The 19,656-nt window shown below is 37.8% G+C and overlaps 1 protein-coding gene across 4 annotated transcripts in view; it reads right to left on the bottom strand.

Moving 5' to 3' along the window:
* LOC144087986 (heparan sulfate glucosamine 3-O-sulfotransferase 2-like) overlaps nt 1-19,656 on the bottom strand; it is a 186,729-nt gene that overhangs the window by 144,597 nt on the left and 22,476 nt on the right. For 2 of the 4 annotated variants that reach the window (XM_077618154.1, XM_077618153.1), the window contains 3 exons: nt 12,240-12,357; nt 10,003-10,071; nt 1,432-1,569 (listed from right to left, as the gene is read on the bottom strand). The gene's annotated coding sequence lies outside the window, so the exon portion shown is untranslated. Of the gene's footprint in view, nt 1-1,431; nt 1,570-10,002; nt 10,209-12,239; nt 12,358-19,656 lie in introns of those variants that run through there. The other 2 variants (XM_077618152.1, XM_077618155.1) reach the window with 1 other exon arrangement.

Below are 19,656 nucleotides of genomic sequence, written 5' to 3'. Positions count from 1 at the left end.
AGACGTCAACTCCATTTCTCTTTTAATGCTTTCATACAGTTTTTTGCGGATTAATATATTTTTTTGTGTAAATAATATGTAGTGGTGTCATTTCAAAAAGATACCAGCACTTCAGAACTTCTCCTTACAAGATTAAAGCCTACCTAAGGCGGCCGATTCAGATTTGGTACTCCGGACACGTCACGGTGGAGCACAACCGGGAGGCCCGGCTTGAATGCTTAATTTTCGGCCAGTGGGATGCCTGGACCGCAGATATAAACAAGTGCCGGGCCTATCGCGTGCGGCGTGACGTGGGCCTCGAGCCTGCGCTGAATCGCCAAACAGGATACGGAGGTATAGCTTGTTAACCCCCGGAGCCAGATAGCCCACATCCATTCAAGAGAGACTCCAGACCTTGAAAAACCAGCACTTGCATAGCAATTGAAATCATAACTGGGGAGAACGTGGCCGCGGCTCGGCGTCAAGTTTTTCATTATCTTTTGACTCGGGCAATCGCGGCAACAAAGCCCGTGAATTAAAAATGGCCTACCCGCCAAATGAAAAAGGTCCAATTAACGAGACACTTATTTTACATATCTAGATGCGGCTGGCTGGCGCCGTCACGGGCCAAAACATCCTCGTTTCCTGAAGAAAACTCAACTTAAAGAAAGAGCATCAGGATTGGAATTGCAAACATGCTGGGATTTTTAAGCGATGAAAACTTGAGTACCTCGACTAAAACAGGTGGCTGATGCCTTTGAGTGCGGAAGAGGGTACATACAGTATTTGGGCCCAGGCCTAATTCATTTATGACCATATGTGCCGATCGTCTCTTGTAAATAAATCCCATCTGTGCGCTGGAATAGAAAAGTTAATACTCCGAGCTTGACTGGGAATTTTAGGGCTTGCTTTCATAACGCAGCTTAAGCTGAAAATGGTGCTTTGGCAGAGACCCGAAATGGTGGACATGCGTGAACAGCATTCTTTAAAGTACCACAGTCCTGTGTTAAATGACAGCATCTTGTCAAAAAGTATTCAAAAAATTAATTATCAACACTGGAACAGATCCACGGCTATTCTATTTCATACAATGAAAATAATTTCTGTAACGGTTTGCCTCTGCATAATTGAAACCGAAGTATGACCCGATGCATATTGAGACTCGTTTCTAATCCCAAATGCTGTTGCTCTGCAGAATAGTGTTGTTCGGAAAGGTGAAACAGCACATCTGGTTGCCTCGGCCAAATTGGGAAAGGAAGGCCATCGCTTATTGAGGTGCGCCTGGCATGTCCATAAAGAGCAAGTCATTCATTACTGTCAGCCTTAAAATACGCCGTCCTCATCGCTAATGTGAGGACACCATCGCCATGCAGCAAATGATGTGGCCCCTACCAATGACTCACAATGCCCAAATCTTAACTTTAAAATTCAAAGGATTTGCATTTCACTTACCGATTGCCATTGGCGTTGATCAGCGTTCGAACCATTTGGACTGGGTGTTTCGACACTCTCATTTGGGATGTTTTTTCCCGTACTCTGATTCTGCTTCATCACTCTAGCACATCACTTCCGGTAACTGACTCTGGCTTCCTGGAAAACAGGGGAATGGGATTAAAACGGCAATTTACGCTTTTGGGGTTTCTTTTACCTACAGGCGGACTACTGGTCTTGGCTCATTGGATTCTAACTTAAAATTAATTATGATAGCACACACTCATCGGGTAACATACTTTTTTTTTTCTTCAAACGATCGTGCTTGAAAACCGTGCTTAATTTGTGGGGCAAAAGAGGCGCCGCGGAGTCGCTGAGCTTTCAGTCGACGTGTGTTGGATTTATCACTCCTTGTCCCTACACCTTGTCAGCGTCTGCCGAGTAGTAGAAACCCAGCCAATGTAGAAGCACTGGCCAAAGCTGTGACATCTTTTTCAGTGCATTATCTTCACACTCCATCTCCTTTGGGTAGATGGAACGCACGGGAGTGGAAGCCCTTCCACCCGTCTGGTCTTAACATGTAACCGGACATTGCTTTTAAGGGCTGGCTGTTAACCGGGTTGACAATGTTTTTTTTTTACGGCCTTCAGATTGAATATTCCCGGAGCGTCCCGCGGCAGAGGCCGTGTCATTACAGCTGATGGCTCCATTATTATTTTTTTTGGAGAGCCTTGGCAGGACTTTTATGTTTTTGCGTTTCCCGTTGCACTTTACGGGCCGCTGGTGTTCCTCGCCGTTAGCGCTCACGTTTTCGCAAGGACGCAAACGTTCACTTTTATATTGAAAAATCTATCTTCACGGTCAGGCAGCGTCCCTGTATTATGGAGTACATAAAGCTTGGCTTCTTGTTGATCTATAAAAGGAAGTACTCGAAAAGTGCCTTCGCTTTTTCTGACAATCTACACGTTGCGTTGACGTTGATATCACTGAAAAGGTCAACAACCTCAACGAACTAACATTGCTCTGAAAACGGCTTGCGAACAAACCTGTATCTTTTTTTTTTGAAACGCTAGAGTTCAATAAGAAGACATCGTTGGGGAAATTGCGGTAGATTTAATCTTTAGGGTTGGAAACCCACTTCTGGTGTGTCAGTACGCATTCAGATAAAAACAATCATTGTTCTTTTAAAGGCAACTGTCTCGGGCCCCTCAAAGGTTCTGGTTTTGTACCCTTGACGTTTGGCTTTTATAGCAGGAGAGATTTATATCCTTGTACCTTTGGCATTGGTGTAGATTCTACTTTTTTACAGCTACAAAGTTTTATCACCGTAGCGATACCCTCAAATGTATCGCATTATACCTACAATACAGCATTAAGTAGTCCTATTACTCAGTTGCCGAGTAACGTAGTTGCAGTTACAGTTCTGACGACAACCAAAGAACTACAAGACCGAATCAAGAAGAGATGTCCTTAAAATTGTCTGAAGTACAATCTCAACTAAAGAAAAGACAAACATTCATCATGGAGTCCATCAAGCTACCATATTTTCTTGCATATACGCCGTATTTGTCGCAAAAAAAATATAACTGAATCGAGTGTACGGCTTATATGCGCACAGATTAGACTTGACATGCACGAAAGTGCAAGGTGACAAAGACGAAACGCCATACCACATACAATGATTTTTCTTAAGATTTTCCCTTCAAAATAACACATTTGTACTCCCTTTTAAAACCATGAATATGGAGGTGAAAATTGTAAATCAGGGGGCGGCTTATGCGAGAGAAATTGTAAAATTCAACAATTTTAAGGGTAGGGCTTATACGCAGAGACAGCTAATAGGCGAGAAAATACGGTAATTATTATCTTACAGTTTACCCTTAAAAACATTGGGGTCCTGACTATTTCCGGCTTTTCTGCCTGAACAGAAAATGTACAGTATTTATATTTAGAAAACCATTCGCTGTCCCGCTTAAACCAACACTACAATCTTAACGTTGACGGTTTGAGTCACAGTTTAAATATCAGCCCATCGTTTTTCCCTTTTCTGCAAAAAATGGACCATTTTTGCACCAGAGTTTTTGGCGGAAGCCCAGTGTCGGCGGCGAGAGCCAGCTCCTGACAGCTGGGGCGACCACAGATAGGCCCAGAGAACATCCCTGCTCTGAATCTGGGGGCTTTTCAGCTTTTTTTTCTCCAAAATAACTGACATCCATGTGAGATGATGGAGGAGATAAGAGACTGTGCCAAATTGCCTTGACTTCTTGTTCCACTTTCTTCTCTGCACCGATAAAGGACAAGCAGAAGTTTCAAAACAACCACGCTTGGCAGCGACAAACTCTAATATTAAGTTGCTTTCCCGTAAACAAATGTGGCGTGCAGATTTATGCGCGCCATTACGTAACGGTTACCTCATTTAGGTGAACACTCGGGCCATGTTTTGTTCTTTCAGCACGCTATTCTAGGCAGGTGATGTTTGTAGTGAAAGTGAAATGCCGGAATAGAAATAACTGAGTGTCCACTGTCGTCCTGAATGGTTTGTCTGGTTGTGGGGATGCATATGAATTATGAAATATGATACAATTAATTGCTTGTGAATGCTCCTTGGCAGTATTCTATCTTTGGCCGGACCGCAGTAATTACTTCACCGTCATTCTAATTCATGTGCAGATCTTGGGGCCACGCTCAGACATGCTTTACTAAATCACATAGAGGTCGTTCAAAAATCATTTTATTAAAAATTCCAATAAAAAGCATCTGCAAATCATATGTCTATCAATAGGTCAGGTATACTTTTTGGGGGATTCTTATTTTGCAATTACTAGTCTTAGTAATGTGTGTGAAAACTCATTAATATTACGAGGCGATTTACATTTTACAGCACATTTTTGGTCATTACGTACCGCAAAAACCGGGTATTTACAGCAGGTCAATAGGAAGACAAACATCGTTGAACGGGGTCTCATTTCACGCCGTCGCGGTTGACTGCAGGTGCGTGATGAGTTTCAGTCAACATTTTACAACACGCAACCAAACAGTTGCAGTTAATAAAACGGAATTTCCTCATAATGTCTCAAGGTTTACTTCATTTGCCTCATTCAGTAACGCTCCTTTGTTATAAATGTATGATAAATGTCAGGGATATGTCACTAAGAATGATACATTTGTATGAGGGCCTGCAATTTCCTGAAAGACTTGCTGGATATAGTGCAAAAAAGGTTAATCGCACGAATATCGGGACTATTTTCCATAAAGCTGAAAGCTCTTAACATTTAAGCTCCTTGTTGACCTCCACCAAGGCCAAACACGCTTTATTCAGACTAACGGCACATTTATGTCATGAAGATTGATGCGCTTAATATTAAATTATTAAAAATATTGACGTGCTTGCAATCCTTTCACAATTTAACCCTGTCAAATAAGGTTTTTTTTTTTTAAATAGCATGAACAACTTAACAATCTTTGCTAACAAACTAAATTAAATGAAATTACAGCGAATAGTCATACAAATATGATACCAACGGGGAATATTAAAACCTTAGAGTTTGAAGAGTTTTCATTTGCCGTCAATAATTTAGTGCGTTGGGGCTTTAAAAAGGGTTAGAGGCCATTTCTACTTTCAAAAGAAAATATCATCGTAAACTGAGGATGCCCTGTGGTCCTTTTTGTATTCCTCACAAACTCGGCAAAGCCTTTGCAAAAGGATGAAGGATGTTGTTTACCCAGTCAAAAGCTGACACTGCCTGCTGCCAAAACCCGAGAATGCTAGAGATCAGGAAAAAAAGTGGTAATAAGGAAACAATATAAAGCCATTTTCCTCTTTTTCTAGTACTTGATGGAGGAGAGAGCGAGTGCCCAGGGCGGATAAAAATCAAACGCTGACCGCCACCTAATGCTTCTGCTGGGATTGTGCTAACTCTCAGTGCCAAATCACACCCTCAACATCTCACAAAAATATAGCATCTTTTTTTTCCCCCCACATTTGAAACTCTCCCTCGGGATCATCTAAGACCAGCTGTGTCCAAACTACAGTCCATAGAACAACTCTGGAAGCAAATTATGAAAATATTATTTACTATGGCCCGCACAAGAAGCTTAACTTACATTGCAGTTTTCAGCGTTAACACTAGAAGGAGCTCATCAATTAAATGGTGCTTCTCTGGTTAGCTTGGGGAGGCAAAAACTGACAATATTTTGAAGTAAATGTAGAAAAATGTTGAATTCTAGTATTTTGTCGAACATGAATAGTCTTTGTTCAGTCGTTTATATAGAAATATATCATCTCATTCACTATTATTAACAGATATTGGCATTAAATCCATTTCAACTTGGAAAGATGATACTAACTGATCCTGTCTAACTGCCATTGACGACAATAACCGTCCAATCCAATTTGACAATCAGCGCCAACACCTAGTCCAAGGGTGTCAGACTCGGGTTGGTTCGCGGGCCGCATTAATGTCAACTCAATTTCATGTGGGCCGGACCATTTTAGATATAATATTTAGATATTTTTTTTATAAATTGATTAAAAGAACTGGATCAAAAGTCCTGAATATTCCATTTTTTATAGATCTAAAAAATGTTTATTTGAGCTTTTTTTCTTAGTAAGGGAAAATCTCTTTTAATCATTATGTTCCATATTAAAGTGGAAAAAAGAAAATATTTTTATACATTTTTAGATTTTACAAAATGATTTTTGAACTAAAAACACAAAGAACATGGATGAAAAAAATTGCAATTGTTGATTTAAAAGGAGGAAAATCAGGAGATATAATATACATCTGTAATCTTCATTTTAATTTGATCCTAAAACAGAAAGTCAGCACTCATGATTTAATTTCCGGGGCCATACAATATGATGTGGCGGGCCAGATTTGGCCCTGGGGCCGCCACTTTGACACCTGTGACCTAGTTAACGGCTTTTCAATGGCAGTTCATACTGAAAATACCTATCTTTTTACCTGATTATAATTATTTACAAATAAACGTGGACGATTCCAAGTCAAATCCCTTTATTTGTTTGTATTTTTTTTAAAGTGGTCTTTCGAGATAAAAAAAAAAGGTTGTACAACTCTTATCTAGGGTCACGCTTACCGAATACATTTGCGAAAAATAAAGTTAATGTCGTTAATTCACCGGAGTTCTCGGCAAGAACACCTTCATTTACAATAAATGGACGAGGTGGACGAAAAAAAATGGGGTGCACGCGCGTGTGGGAAGATTTACAAGTAATGATTCATTTGCACATGAGAGAAGTGATATATGAGCAGGCACCGAGAGGATATTGGTGCAATGTCAGCACCAAGGCGGCGCAGGTGCGATATGAGCGAGGGTGCGCGGGCCTGGAAATAGGCCACCTTTGTGGGAGAAGCGCAGCGGGGAAAAGAAAAAAGAAAAATAGTGTTTGATCAGGTGCGTGACAAAGCAGTAGGACACCAGGTGAGCTCATCTTTTTCCTATTTTATATCTGAAACGTTCTGTTGTTAGTCTTCCAAAGAAAAATGACCAAATAAAACGTATCCTTTAAACATACCTGGTAGAAAATCCACTCAGGAATGTATCATTTCCAATTCTTTAGGTTTAAAATAGACTGTTCTTGGAGGTTGGCGTGTATCCCATTATTCATTTATTTATTTATTAATTTTTTTAAGTATTACATTTTCATGTCACGTTCATGACACCTGACTGTACGAGTCATCGCGGGAGGAAAGTGGAGCACTTTTGCACGAGATCACTTGTTAGCATGGAAGCGTAGCTGCGGGCCCCTGCGATGCAAACGCAGCCATGCGCAACTCCACTTGGCGCGACATCAGTTCCTTCTTGACTGGACCTGCGGGCATCTCCTCTCTGCGATTAGCTGTGAAGATTATTCCCCTCTCTCTTATGCATTCTATTTGAATCTATTAAACACCGGGGCAACTTTTACCCAGTCGCTGGTTTAACTTTTTTTTTTTAATTCTTGCTACCCAAAGCAAACGCTGGAAAATAGGCTTCCCCATAAAAAAAAAAGAAGCGAAAAGATTTAGTCACTTAGTACTCAACTGGAATAATCACAAACTATGGGAAAACAGCGGTAGGAAAATTTGACAAGGTAGCCAGAAATGATAGACGCATCTATCAGAATAAGGTTCGGTAGGACAATCTGATGAGGGAGCCAATCTGACAGTACAATGGGCCTTGTTTTCCCTTCCTTTTTCTGTATTATGCCACCAAAGAAGAAAGCTAGGTCTCCTATAGATTCAACCTAAAGACAAATAGTTACCATGGAAACAAAGCTAAACATTCATGTAATTTTTTTTTTTTTAAAGGGACATATTAATACACACTGGCAAAAATATACTGCGTCCAGACCAAAGTAAAACCATCAACTTGAGGACTTTAATCCCTATCTTTACTCTTTAGAATGACCTGTGGAGTGCTCAAAACCAAAAAATAAAATATAAAGAGAAGGTTACCTTGACGGGCACAAGAGCTGATTTTTTTCCTCCATTTGAGCATCTTTACAAATCACCACCTTTGTTTTGAGAATTTGAGATGGGAAATTATCATGCTTGCTCACCAAGTGTGTGAACATTCAAGAGATTTAAACCTTTCTATATGTTAAAGTCAACACCACGTCTCCCTCGTCACTTCCCCTTGAGTACTAAATAAAAATAAAATAACATATAATAAAACACCACATCTCAGACATTGCTTTTTGACGAATGTTCTGCCCGATGGTTATATGCGATCGAGGGGGGGGCTAGCGGAATCTGCAAGCACACTCTGGAGGGAGAATGGTACACGCCTCAGGCTTTTTCTGCAAGTTCTACTGTAAGAAGGAACTCTGGGGAACCCATGAGAAAAACAAGCAACCTGCTGAGAAGCAGAAGAAGCCAGGCCAAGATAGGAATCCAATAAGCAGTCAAGATGGACAACAAACTAAATACTAGACCAAGGGTATCAGACTCGGGTTGGTTCGCGGGCCGCTTTAACGTCAACTTGACTTCACATGGGCCGGACCATTTTAGATATAATATTTAGATATTTTTTTTTATATAAATGGATTAAAAGCACTGAATATTCAGTTTTTTATAGATCTAAAACAATGTTTATTTTAGCTTTTTTAAATATTTTTAGATTTCACAAAATGATTTTTGAACTAAAAACACAGAAAAAAATGATTAAAAAATTACAATTGTTAATTTAAAAGGGGGAAAAATCAGGAAATTTAATTGGATTATAAGAACTGGATCAAAAGCCCTAAATATTCCGTTTTTTTATAGATATAAAACTGTTTATTTGAACTTTTTTTTCTTAGTAAGGGAAAACATCTAATAAACATTAGTTTTTCATTTCAAATGGAAACACTTTTTTAAAATTATATTCAATATTAAAGTGGAAAACCGAAAATATGTTTATATATTTATTGTTAGATTTTACAAAATTATTTTTTTACTAAAACACAGAAAAAATGGATTAAAAAATTACAATTATTGTTTTAAAAGGGGGAAAATCAGGAAATTTAATATACATCTATACTCTTCATTTTAATTTAATCCTAAAACAGAAAGTCGGCACTCATCATTTACTTTCCCGGGCCACACAAAATGATGCGGCGGGCCAGATTTGGCCCCCGGGCCGCCACTTTGACACGTGTACTAGACAATACGAGGTTGTACAAAGTGTTTTCAAAGCACTCCAGACATCTCCCATAAAGGAGAACTATTATCTATTGGGATCTGATTAGATATAAACGTTTAATGTTGTTTGTTTTGGTGCTTATTGACTGAAAAATAACTGAAATATTCAACACAAACTGCTTGTGAGTGACACACTCGCAAGTCTGGATTTGACATTTGGCCGTATCACGCTTAAATGTAATAGGATAGTTGTTGGGAATGGGCTTTTTTTTTCATTGTACGATCAATATTTCCAAAGAAGTCAAAAAAGGTAGTACAAGTCGTCATTGTTGATCGCAGGGATGGCTTTGACCTCTTTGACCTGCCGTCTGATTTGTGTGGACGTTGTTAATAGAACTTGCAGCTTTTGGCGCTCAATAGAAGCGGCGTTCGGGAGGTCAAAAAGTCACATTCGGGCTTCTATTAATGTCATTTTTGAGCTGGTATTTGATTCTTTTTGAAAATCCTTGAGCTATTATAGCTAAGATGGTGCAACTACCTACTATGTGGTTTTGTTGACTTCCTGGTACAGACATTTTATGATATTGGCAAGCAAAATTAATTAAATTAAAACATTTTCTGCTTGGTATCCAACAAATGCAACTCATTTTGGTCTTAATTGCTGCCTTTTTAAACACTAGTTAATTCAAAAACATTGCCAATGCCATATGTTTGATGATTATAAACCCTTACAGTTTTGAATTCATTCATATGCAGCAAAGAGTAATGATACAAACAATTCCTTCCACAAACAGACTCCTAAAGTGAATATTTTGCACAATGTTCTCCATGAGATAACTAAGTTCCATCTATCTGTGCAACATTTATGATAAATATCAACTCGATGCATCATTTTCAAGGCTAAAACATTTAGAAAACACATTTAAAGTATCACTAGAAGCAATATGATTTATAGAAAAGCACTTACTGGGGGGGTGAAGTCTTGAGACTTAACAAGTCACAGGTGCAAGCCATCTGAGCAGGAGGAGCATGAGAACTTAAAGAAATTAAAGAAAATAACATTAAAACATGAATAAAACAAAATTTGGGGGGGATGCTAACTGGGCAGCATGCTTAGTATTTGCAACCATGCACACATGATTATGGGACACCTGGGAAAAAATACAAGAAGGAAAAAGCAGCAGGTGAACAGATTGGGGAGCCAGTTGCTTTTGTGCCCCCTAGCGGTACTCCAGACACTAAGAGGAGAATAAATTAATTATTTTGTTTTTATGGATGTAAATGTAATTAAATTGAATTTAAAAGAAAAAAGTTATATATGGCCTCCAATCACACTGTGAAATTGTTATTGTAATTGTTACTTTTACGGTTGTTGTTGTTGTTGTTGTTAATAATCCCTACTATTTAATTGTTGCCTGCCATTGACAATAATGCACGTTCAATTCATAAAAACTTCATATAAACCCAATCACACTCCGAAATTGTTATTGTTGCAGTTAATGTTGTTGTTGTTAATATTCCCTACTATTTAACTTGTTGCGTGCCATTGACAATAATACACGTTCAATTCAAAAAACTTCATATAAACCCAATCACACTGAAATTGTTATTGTTGCAGTTGTTGTTGTTGTTAATATTCCCTAATATTTAACTTGTTGCCTGCCATTGACAACGATACACGTTCAATTCATAAAAAGTTCATATAAACCCAATCATACTGAAATTGTTATTGTTGCAGTTGTTGTTGTTGTTAATATTCCTTACTATTTAACTTGTTGCCTGCCATTGACAATAATACACGTTCAATTCATAAAAACTTCCTATAAAGCCGATCACACTGAAATTGTTATTGTAATTGTTACTATTTAACTTGTTGCCTGCCATTGACAATAATACACGTTCAATTCATAAAAACTTCATATAAACCCAATCATACTGAAATTGTTATTGTAATTGTTATTGTTGCAGTTAATGTTGTTGTTGTTTGTTAATATTCCCTACTATTTAATTTGTTGCCTGCCATTGACAACAATACACGTTCAATTCATAAAAACTTCATATAAACCCAATCACACTGAAATTGTTATTGTAATTGTTACTATTTAACTTGTTGCCTGCCATTGACACTGATACATGTTCAATTCATAAAAACTTCATATAAACCCAATCATACTGAAATTGTTATTGTAATTGTTATTGTTGCAGTTGTTGTTGTTGTAGTTAATATTCCCTACTACTGAAATTGTTATTGTAATTGGATTGGATTGGATTGGATAACTTTATTCATCCCGTATTCGGGAAATTTCATTGTGACGTTACTATTTAACTTGTTGCCTGCCATTGACAATAATACACGTCCATTTCATATAAACTGGAAGCCAATCTGGCTGTGCATGCTCATGTTTCAGTGCCATTGACGACTCTACACGTCCAATCCATTTTGTCAAAGAGGGGTGAATGAACAAACATTCTATTTAATTTAGTGAGTTAGCATTGGGCTTAAAATCTTGATAACCCTTTCATGCAGAATTTTTTTTAACCCTTTGAGGCCACTCATTTAAGTCATTGGATGGCATTGATAGACGTCCAATCCATTTAATTTGAAAGTCAGTCAATGGCAATTGCTTAAACAAATTTCCATTAATACACGTGTTTAGGTGCTATTAAAATCACCCGTAAAAAAAGAAAAGAAAAAAAAACGACGTCTATCGCTGTCAATAATAGCGATTAAGCTCAAAAAGTGCCTTAAAAACAAAAAAAAAATGTTTTTCCTCGATCTTGGTCTAATTTCCAGCATGGCATCTCAGTTTCGTTAAACATTAATGAAAGCTTTCAGCAAATCACAAAAGAGTGTTTTATTCATCACAGCCGACCACCCTTCAATTTTAAGATTTTAACATCGCCATCACTTCAGTGTTTCTTTTCCACCAAACATTAATTAGTTACGCAGACCTCCGTGCGATTAAATCACAAAGTAGCTTCCGATTGGATGGCGATGAGACGCACTCCGTCAAATACGGCGATGATATTGAGTGAAAAATAAAACTACTGTGTGGGTTTTCCCCATTGAAAAACTGAAAAGCAATTAGACCACAAAAAAAAGTGGTAATGCTCAATAAACTGCAAATAATGACGGACCATCTTTCTCTCTATTCGGCAAATTGTCGGTTTTTTTCCCCCATTTCCGATTAGTGTGATACTTACGGCCAACAAAGAAAGCATCCTTGACGTAGAGAGCGCGGCGGAGCCTGACTGGTAACCATGGCAACGTGGCACTTTGCTTCGATAATCCCTAAACTCTGTCAGGCGAGTCCACAAATACCTGCAAAAGGGCAAATCCATTCAATAGATGCATAAAGGAAGAAATCCTTTACCCAGTGCAAAATTGCAAAATCACGAAAACGTCTTTAATATCTAATGATTTATTCCTATTTTATAAGTCCAAGAGTCGATTTCTGGTGAAAATACTTTCCCAGCAAATTTATCCGAGATCAAGACTTTTTTTGACTGCAAATTTGGAACCATCATTAAAATAAAAAAAGATTCCCATCCATTAATCAGAGCATCATTTTTTTTTAGAGTCAGGTTGATCTTTTGAGCGTTATTAAATCACGGCGCTGTGATTATCATCGAAAATCTGTGCCATTTCAAAAGCTTTGCATTTTCTTTCGATGTCCTTGTGAATTGTTCCAAGCCTAAAAACTCAAAACAATCCCTCAAAAATGAGGGTGAAGGCCGTTTAATTATGTCGGTGATGAAGAATTTGTGAAAAATAGTTGGCTAAAGTGAACGTGAAAGGCTTTTGGCGACCTCCAAGACGTGGCGGTGATCCTTTGTGACACCCCGTTGAGAAAAATTCAATCATGAGTGCACGGCTTTTGATTTGGGCGATAGTTCATTTTCTGCTCTGTGTTTGTGTTTCGGCGTTTTCATTGATTGAAAGCGCGACAACAAGCGGAGATGTTTTCAATGAGGTGTTTCAGTGCCACCCATCAGTGAATTAGATTGACGCAACGTGCATTGGAATGGCACAAAAGCGGCCAGCAAATTCATCAACTCGTGAAGACGGATTAAAACTTTGCTGGAAGAGTTGAGGCCAAACAATCTGGATTTGAATGAGAACCAAAATTCGACAACTGGATATAATATTTTTCTCAATAACACTTGGTGATGAAGGAAAATCTAGAAATGGTAAGTATAAAATCCATATATTGATGGCATACTTGTATTTGTAGACCATTTTTTTACATAAAGGTGTTTGTTCCTTCTTTTAGAAGCCTTGTGAATAAAAATCTATTTCAACGTTAATGACTTTCCTAAATATTGTGATGTTTATTTCTTAATGGCCCTTCCATCTAATGTTTAAAAAATGACCAATTAATCAATTTTTCATATACTAAATGTTTTATTTTTGTCTTTACCAATCAGCACCTTTGGCATTAACCCATTACTAGCCTTATGTATATATTTATTTATATATGTATATGTATATATGCGTATATATGCGTATATATATATATATATATGTATATGTATATATGCGTATATATGCGTATATATATATATATATATATATATATATATATATATATATATATATATATATATATATATATATATATATTAGCAACACGCTTATTTATAAATGTATTCATGTATTTATTTATTAACTTACTTATTACCTATTTATTTATGTCTCAAATGTATTTTTCTGTGTCTGTATTCTCACCCTCTTGCTTCTGTGACAATGAAATTTCCCAAATACGGAATGAATAAAGTTATCCAATCCAATCCAATTAAGGGGTACATGTCAAGTTTATGATGGCACAATTCAAGTCATGTTAATCTGCTGTATACTAAAAAGAATCACTACGTTATTGATATAAAGTATCTGTATAATAAAAATGAATAAAAACAAATCCAAGCTCATTGCAACCACTCTAAAGTCCTTTTTTTTACACATTGCAAGCCATTAACGGCAATACACAACCAACTAATTTAAACTGGAAAAAAAGTTTGTTTTCTCCAATCAGATTGGACGTCAAGTACCGTCAACGGCAGATAATGTAAGAAAAAATAATGAAATAAAATAAGTCGGGCTCAAAAATAACACTAACTACAAAATCTACACCAGTTGTCCGATAAGAACGGCACTAAAAAATGTCCTTTTAATCCCAGCATACCTTAATTTCATTCACGTTGTGTCCCCAAAAAGCCTTTGTCTTTCATAACAAAATAATTAAATAAATACATGAAATAAACTTTATGATCTGCTGCGTGCTTTTGTTAGGCCAGCCAAGTACGACATTGCTAAACATCTGCTAACATGCTGCGCGTGTCGGCCATCACATCTGCTACTCGACCTTTTTACGAGTGACCCTCAAGCTTAACGGGTCAACACCTCTGTCTGATTTGATCCACCTCTCTCGCCCCCGTGGTGTCGCGCAAGGCTGCACAAGGCTGCACCTAAACACGTAGGAAGAGTCACCTCCACACTTCTTCTTTTTTCTTGGATTAAAGAGACACGTTTTCGTGACCTCGAGCAGTGGTGGCAAACTGGCAGATCCGGCCGTTTCAAGTCGCGTGACTCGCCAAAGCTACGTCGACTTTGTGTGTTTGGCTTCAATAAAATTTCAGGAGTCCACAATCAGAGAATATTTCAAGTTTTTGTCGCCTCTATTTTGATAAAATGTTGATAAAAGGGAGGAAATATTTTCCAAAAAAAGGAATCTTTACTGATTTCTCCCTTTTTTGTGGAAAAAACTGTAAATAAATAAATGACAAAATATCCAAAAAGATCATCTACATTTTTTTTCTAATTTAATCCAAACCAAAATTATTGAAAAATTGATACAAATTTGAATATTTAGTGCTTCACACTTTTTGTCAAGTTTTTGTAGCCTCTATTTTGACAAAATGTTGATAAAAGGAGGACAGATTTTCCAAGAAAAGGAATCTTTAGCGATTTCTCCTTTTTTGTGAAAAAATTGTAAATAAATAAATGACCAAATACCCAAAAAGATCATCTACATTTTTTTCTAATTTTAATCAAAACAACAATTATTGAAAAATTGATAAAAAGTTGAATATTTAGTGCTTCACCCTTTTTTAAAGGAAATACTTAAGAGTTAATTAAGAGGAATTGTTTCAATAACTAGCTCCCTCTAGTGTTAAAACTGAAAAATGCCAAGAATATAGGCTGAACTTAAGCATCTTGTGCATGCCATATTCAACAATATTTTGTCATGATTTGCTGCAAGCCGATAAAAGCGGGCGGTTGTTTAGACACCATAGTAACAAAAGAGTAAAGTTATTTTTTTTCATCTTTAATCTGATTTAGCCTTACTCCACATCTCTGGTTATAAGCATCATGCATCTATTCTAAAGCAACCCTTCAAGCGAAAAGGTATCCGAGCCAAGTCTTTTCACTGTTGCCTTTTCATAAAGAACACAATCAACCACTTATGTATTTAAGTCGACGTTAGCAGGATATTTGACATGCTCGGGTATGTTTAGCCAATAGCGTCATAATGAAAGAGCCAGGCGACAGAAGAGTCGCGTCTTGTGGCTGTGTTAAACGATACCCCTCTTTCACAGTCACACTCTCATTTCTCTTCATGTCACCAGCATCCCCAATGGCCAGGGATGAGAACAACTAATCAAATTATGCCTGACAACAATTACACAGCAAAAAAAAATAAAAAATCGATCAATCTTCTACTCTCGTCTATACTCCGTCTACACCATGAATATTTCAGCAAGGACTTTGTTCGACACATGATTACAATGCGCATGTTCACTTTTGTGCACTTTTTATGTGAGAATTTAAAAACAAAAAGAGGCACCTGATAGTGTAGCGCACATGTGTCAAAGTGGCGGCCCCGGGGCCAAATCTGGCCCGCCGCATCATTTTGCGTGGCCCGGGAAAGTAAATCATGAGTACCGACTTTCAGTTTTAGGATCAAATTAAAATGAAGACTATAGATGTATATTAAATTTCCTGATTTTCCCCCTTTTAAATCAATAATTGTAATTTTTTAATCATTTTTTCTGTGTTTTTAGTTCAAAAACCATTTTGTAAAATCTAAATATATATATATAAAAAAAGCTAAAATAAACATTGTTTTAGATCTATAAAAAAACTGAATATTGAGGGATTTTGATCCAGTTCTTTTAATCCATGTATAAAAAAAATCTAAATATTATATCTAAAATGGTCCAGCCCGCGTGGAATCAAGTTGACGTTAGAGCGGCCCGCGAACCAACCCGAGTCTGACACCCTTGGTGTAGAGCATGGGTAGGGAACCTATGGCTCGGGAGCTGTATGTGGCTCTTTGGATGGGTCCATATGGGTCCAATATGGAAACCTCTGGTGAAAGAGTCCAGTCCCGAATGGGCCAATGAGAGCGCCACGTCCACAGCACCATGATGGAGAGCTGAGTAACTCCAAAAGCAATCTTTCCCAATTTTAAATTGTTAGTACAAATGTTCCCAACTCCATTAGAACACCATTTTTTTTCTTATGAGCCATGTCCTTTTCCCTATTTTTGACCAAAAACCTATTTCTTCTATTACATCTTCAATGTCCTTGTGAGCAGAGAGTGTTCCTCAGGGGTGCAAATGTGCAAAATAGACAAGTCAAATTCAATCTAGATGCAAAATTAAATGTTTCCAAGCAACGTACTTGCTATAAACATACGACAAAGCCCAATGTCTGCGGCCGTGTTTTTCCCCGAAATGACCGAAAAAGTCACTCCACCCGCCGAGTTGTGTAATGGCCGCCGACCCCGACCTTGGACCCGCGGGAGAGTCCAAGGTCAAGGTGGAAAACCCACTTGACCACCTTTCAACATGGTCGAGGGTCACCCCAGGCTGACAATGACACTTTAAAATCAAAGACCCCCTCCTTCCTTTAGACTGTGTTGTTCCGCTCTTACCGAAACTATAATTAGCTTGTCACTGTCTATTTAGAGAGACATCAAGTACATCCGAATCCAATAAATTAGGCAGCGGAATTACAGTGCAGAGGGGAGCTTTTACCAACTGGCACGGCTCGCGGCTTTTGGGAGGACGCCGTGTTTGTTCGGTTTCTCTTGATGTCGCCGCCAATTTTGGGTATATATTCCCACCTCTCCTACCTTTCAAGAGCAGTCCCTCTTAAAACTGGCGTGCAAAGTCAAATGTCACGCAATTAGACACTAGAAATATTTTTCGGAGCTGGATCGTTTCCACCGTTCTTCGTCCTCGCTCTCTTTTCATCTCATTCCGTGATTAGCAATTCAATTATTGTTGTTCAACTGTCCGTTCTGGAAGAGTTTTCGTTTTTTATGATGTTGGCATTCATTCACTTTCACGGCTGCTCGGAGGCCCGGGGTGTTTATTATTACTTATCTTCGCTGTGTATTATTGTTAATTTGTTTTAATGCTTAACGCTATTGGCCGAGGCAGTTGTGTGGATTTTGGAGTCAAAATTATGCCGTGTAACAGTCGCAAAGCTGTTGTTTCATTGTTTGCTTTCTGTCTTCTCGTTACATTTATGCCTCCTGTGAGGTGGTGTTGCAGTATGAGAGCAATTAAAAAACAAAAATAAAATAACTGTTTGTATACTGTATTAAATGTGGGCCGCAATTGGGCATAGCGCCACCTGGCTGTTAGCAAAAGTCATTTTTAAAAGGGATGTAAAAATGAATACAATTTGAGATACATTAGATCACAGGTGTCAAAGTGGTGGCCCGGGGGCCAAATCTGGCCTGCCGCAAATGAAGAGTATAGATGTATATTGCATTTCCTGATTTTCCCCCTTTTAAATCAATAATTGTAATTTTTTAATCCATTTTTTTCTGTGTTTTTAGTTCAAAAATCATTTTGTAAAATCTAAAAATATATTTTAAAAAATCTAAAATAAACATTGTTTTAGATCTATAAAAAAAACGGAATATTCAGGGCTTTTAATCCAGTTCTTTTAATCAATTTATTTAAAAAAAATCTAAATGTTATATCTAAAATGGTCCGGCCCAAGTGAAATCAAGTTGACGTTAAAGCGGCCCGTGAACCAACCCGAGTCTGACACTCTTGCATTAGATATAAATGTATCTATACAAACTCCACTTTATGCCACTCACTTGTCCATTATTAAAATAAACTACATTTAAATCTACGTACACGAGGTTGAGTCTTACTATAAAACAGAGAATTAACATAACACATTATTCTAAATGCAGAATGTGCACTTCAGTTCACTACGATGAAAAAAACAACAACCAAAAAAACAATATATACATCACATTGACACAAACAGATGTTTTTTTTCTGTTTGCTGCAATTAATCACTTGCCGACACAATCTTCTCCTAATGAGAGAAATCCATGTTGTATACACAACTGATCAAAAATTGCCTTTCAACTTTCTCAACTCATGACCAAATCCTTTTTTTATCCAATGAATTATTGATTTACAATATATTTAATTATCTAAAGGTTATGGCGGCGGACGAGTCGCCCTCGCAGTTCTGGGGTAGTGGGTTTGATCTCAGGTGGATTCTCATTGTGCGTAGTTTGCAAGTCCTCCTTGGGCTTGTGTGGGTTTTCTCCGGGTACTCCGGTTTTCTCCCACATCCCAAAAACATGCAGGGTAGGCAGGTTGAATACTCTAAAATGCTCCTAGCTATGATTGGTTGTCCCCTGTCTCCTTGTGCCCTGCGATTGGCTATCCAGCAATTGGCTCCAGTACCCCCTGCGACCCTTGTGAGGATAAGCGGTTCAGAAAATGAATGAATTAATAAGTATAGGTTAGGGCACCTAAAAGTCAATAAAATGAGTATATAAATTATTCAACAATTGACTTTGAGCAAGGATAAGAGTGCAAACCTGCTGATTGCAGAACTATACAGAACAGAAAATGACAGATTTTTGTATTTTTGCAGCACTCTGGTGGTAAAATCATGGAAAATGTATCCTATTTCAAGTTCCTCCACAATTGGTTGGATACGCTGGACTTTTCCATGACAAATGCATTGCGAAAGGTTCTTTTGCCGTATGCATACTGTCTCATTTATCATCATAGAGTGCAGTCATTTTGTTCTATAATCAGAATTTATCAACCACCACTAAAAAAAAAATAAAAAAAAATAACAACAACCGAGTCAACCTGGTTGTTCATTAAATATTCATAAGTCCTCCTGTGGCAGACAAAAAAAAAATTCACTCGCCTTATGTTATGAATATATATATTTTTAAAGGCTAATTAGAGAGCAGCGGGTGACATAAGATGCAGAATACCGTGAATTCTTTTTATGAGATACGGTTGTTTCTCGTAACGTAATTCATTTTCCGCTCGTCTTCCGCGGCGCTCATGTGAGTCGCGGGGGTGCTGGAGCTAACATCGATTGGGGATCAATTAAATACTGTTGAAATAAGCCATAAAATTGGGCCAGCGTTGCGTATGGAAAAGCTACAAAAAGTTTTTTGTGGTCCTTTCCTGGTAGAGGTAATAACTGAGCAGGAAAATGATGTGGTGGCGTGTGAGTTAAAGGGACACTCTATTACTGCCTTGCCTTATCTTCCTTAAATCAATAGGCTTCCTCCACTATTGGCGTAACCGGGGGCTGAGTCAGCCTAATTAT

Source organism: Stigmatopora argus, chromosome 14 (assembly GCF_051989625.1).
Source record: "Stigmatopora argus isolate UIUO_Sarg chromosome 14, RoL_Sarg_1.0, whole genome shotgun sequence".
NCBI lineage: Eukaryota > Metazoa > Chordata > Actinopteri > Syngnathiformes > Syngnathidae > Stigmatopora > Stigmatopora argus.
Note: the sequence above shows the minus strand (reverse complement) of the source record. Positions and strands in the feature narration are given on the sequence as shown.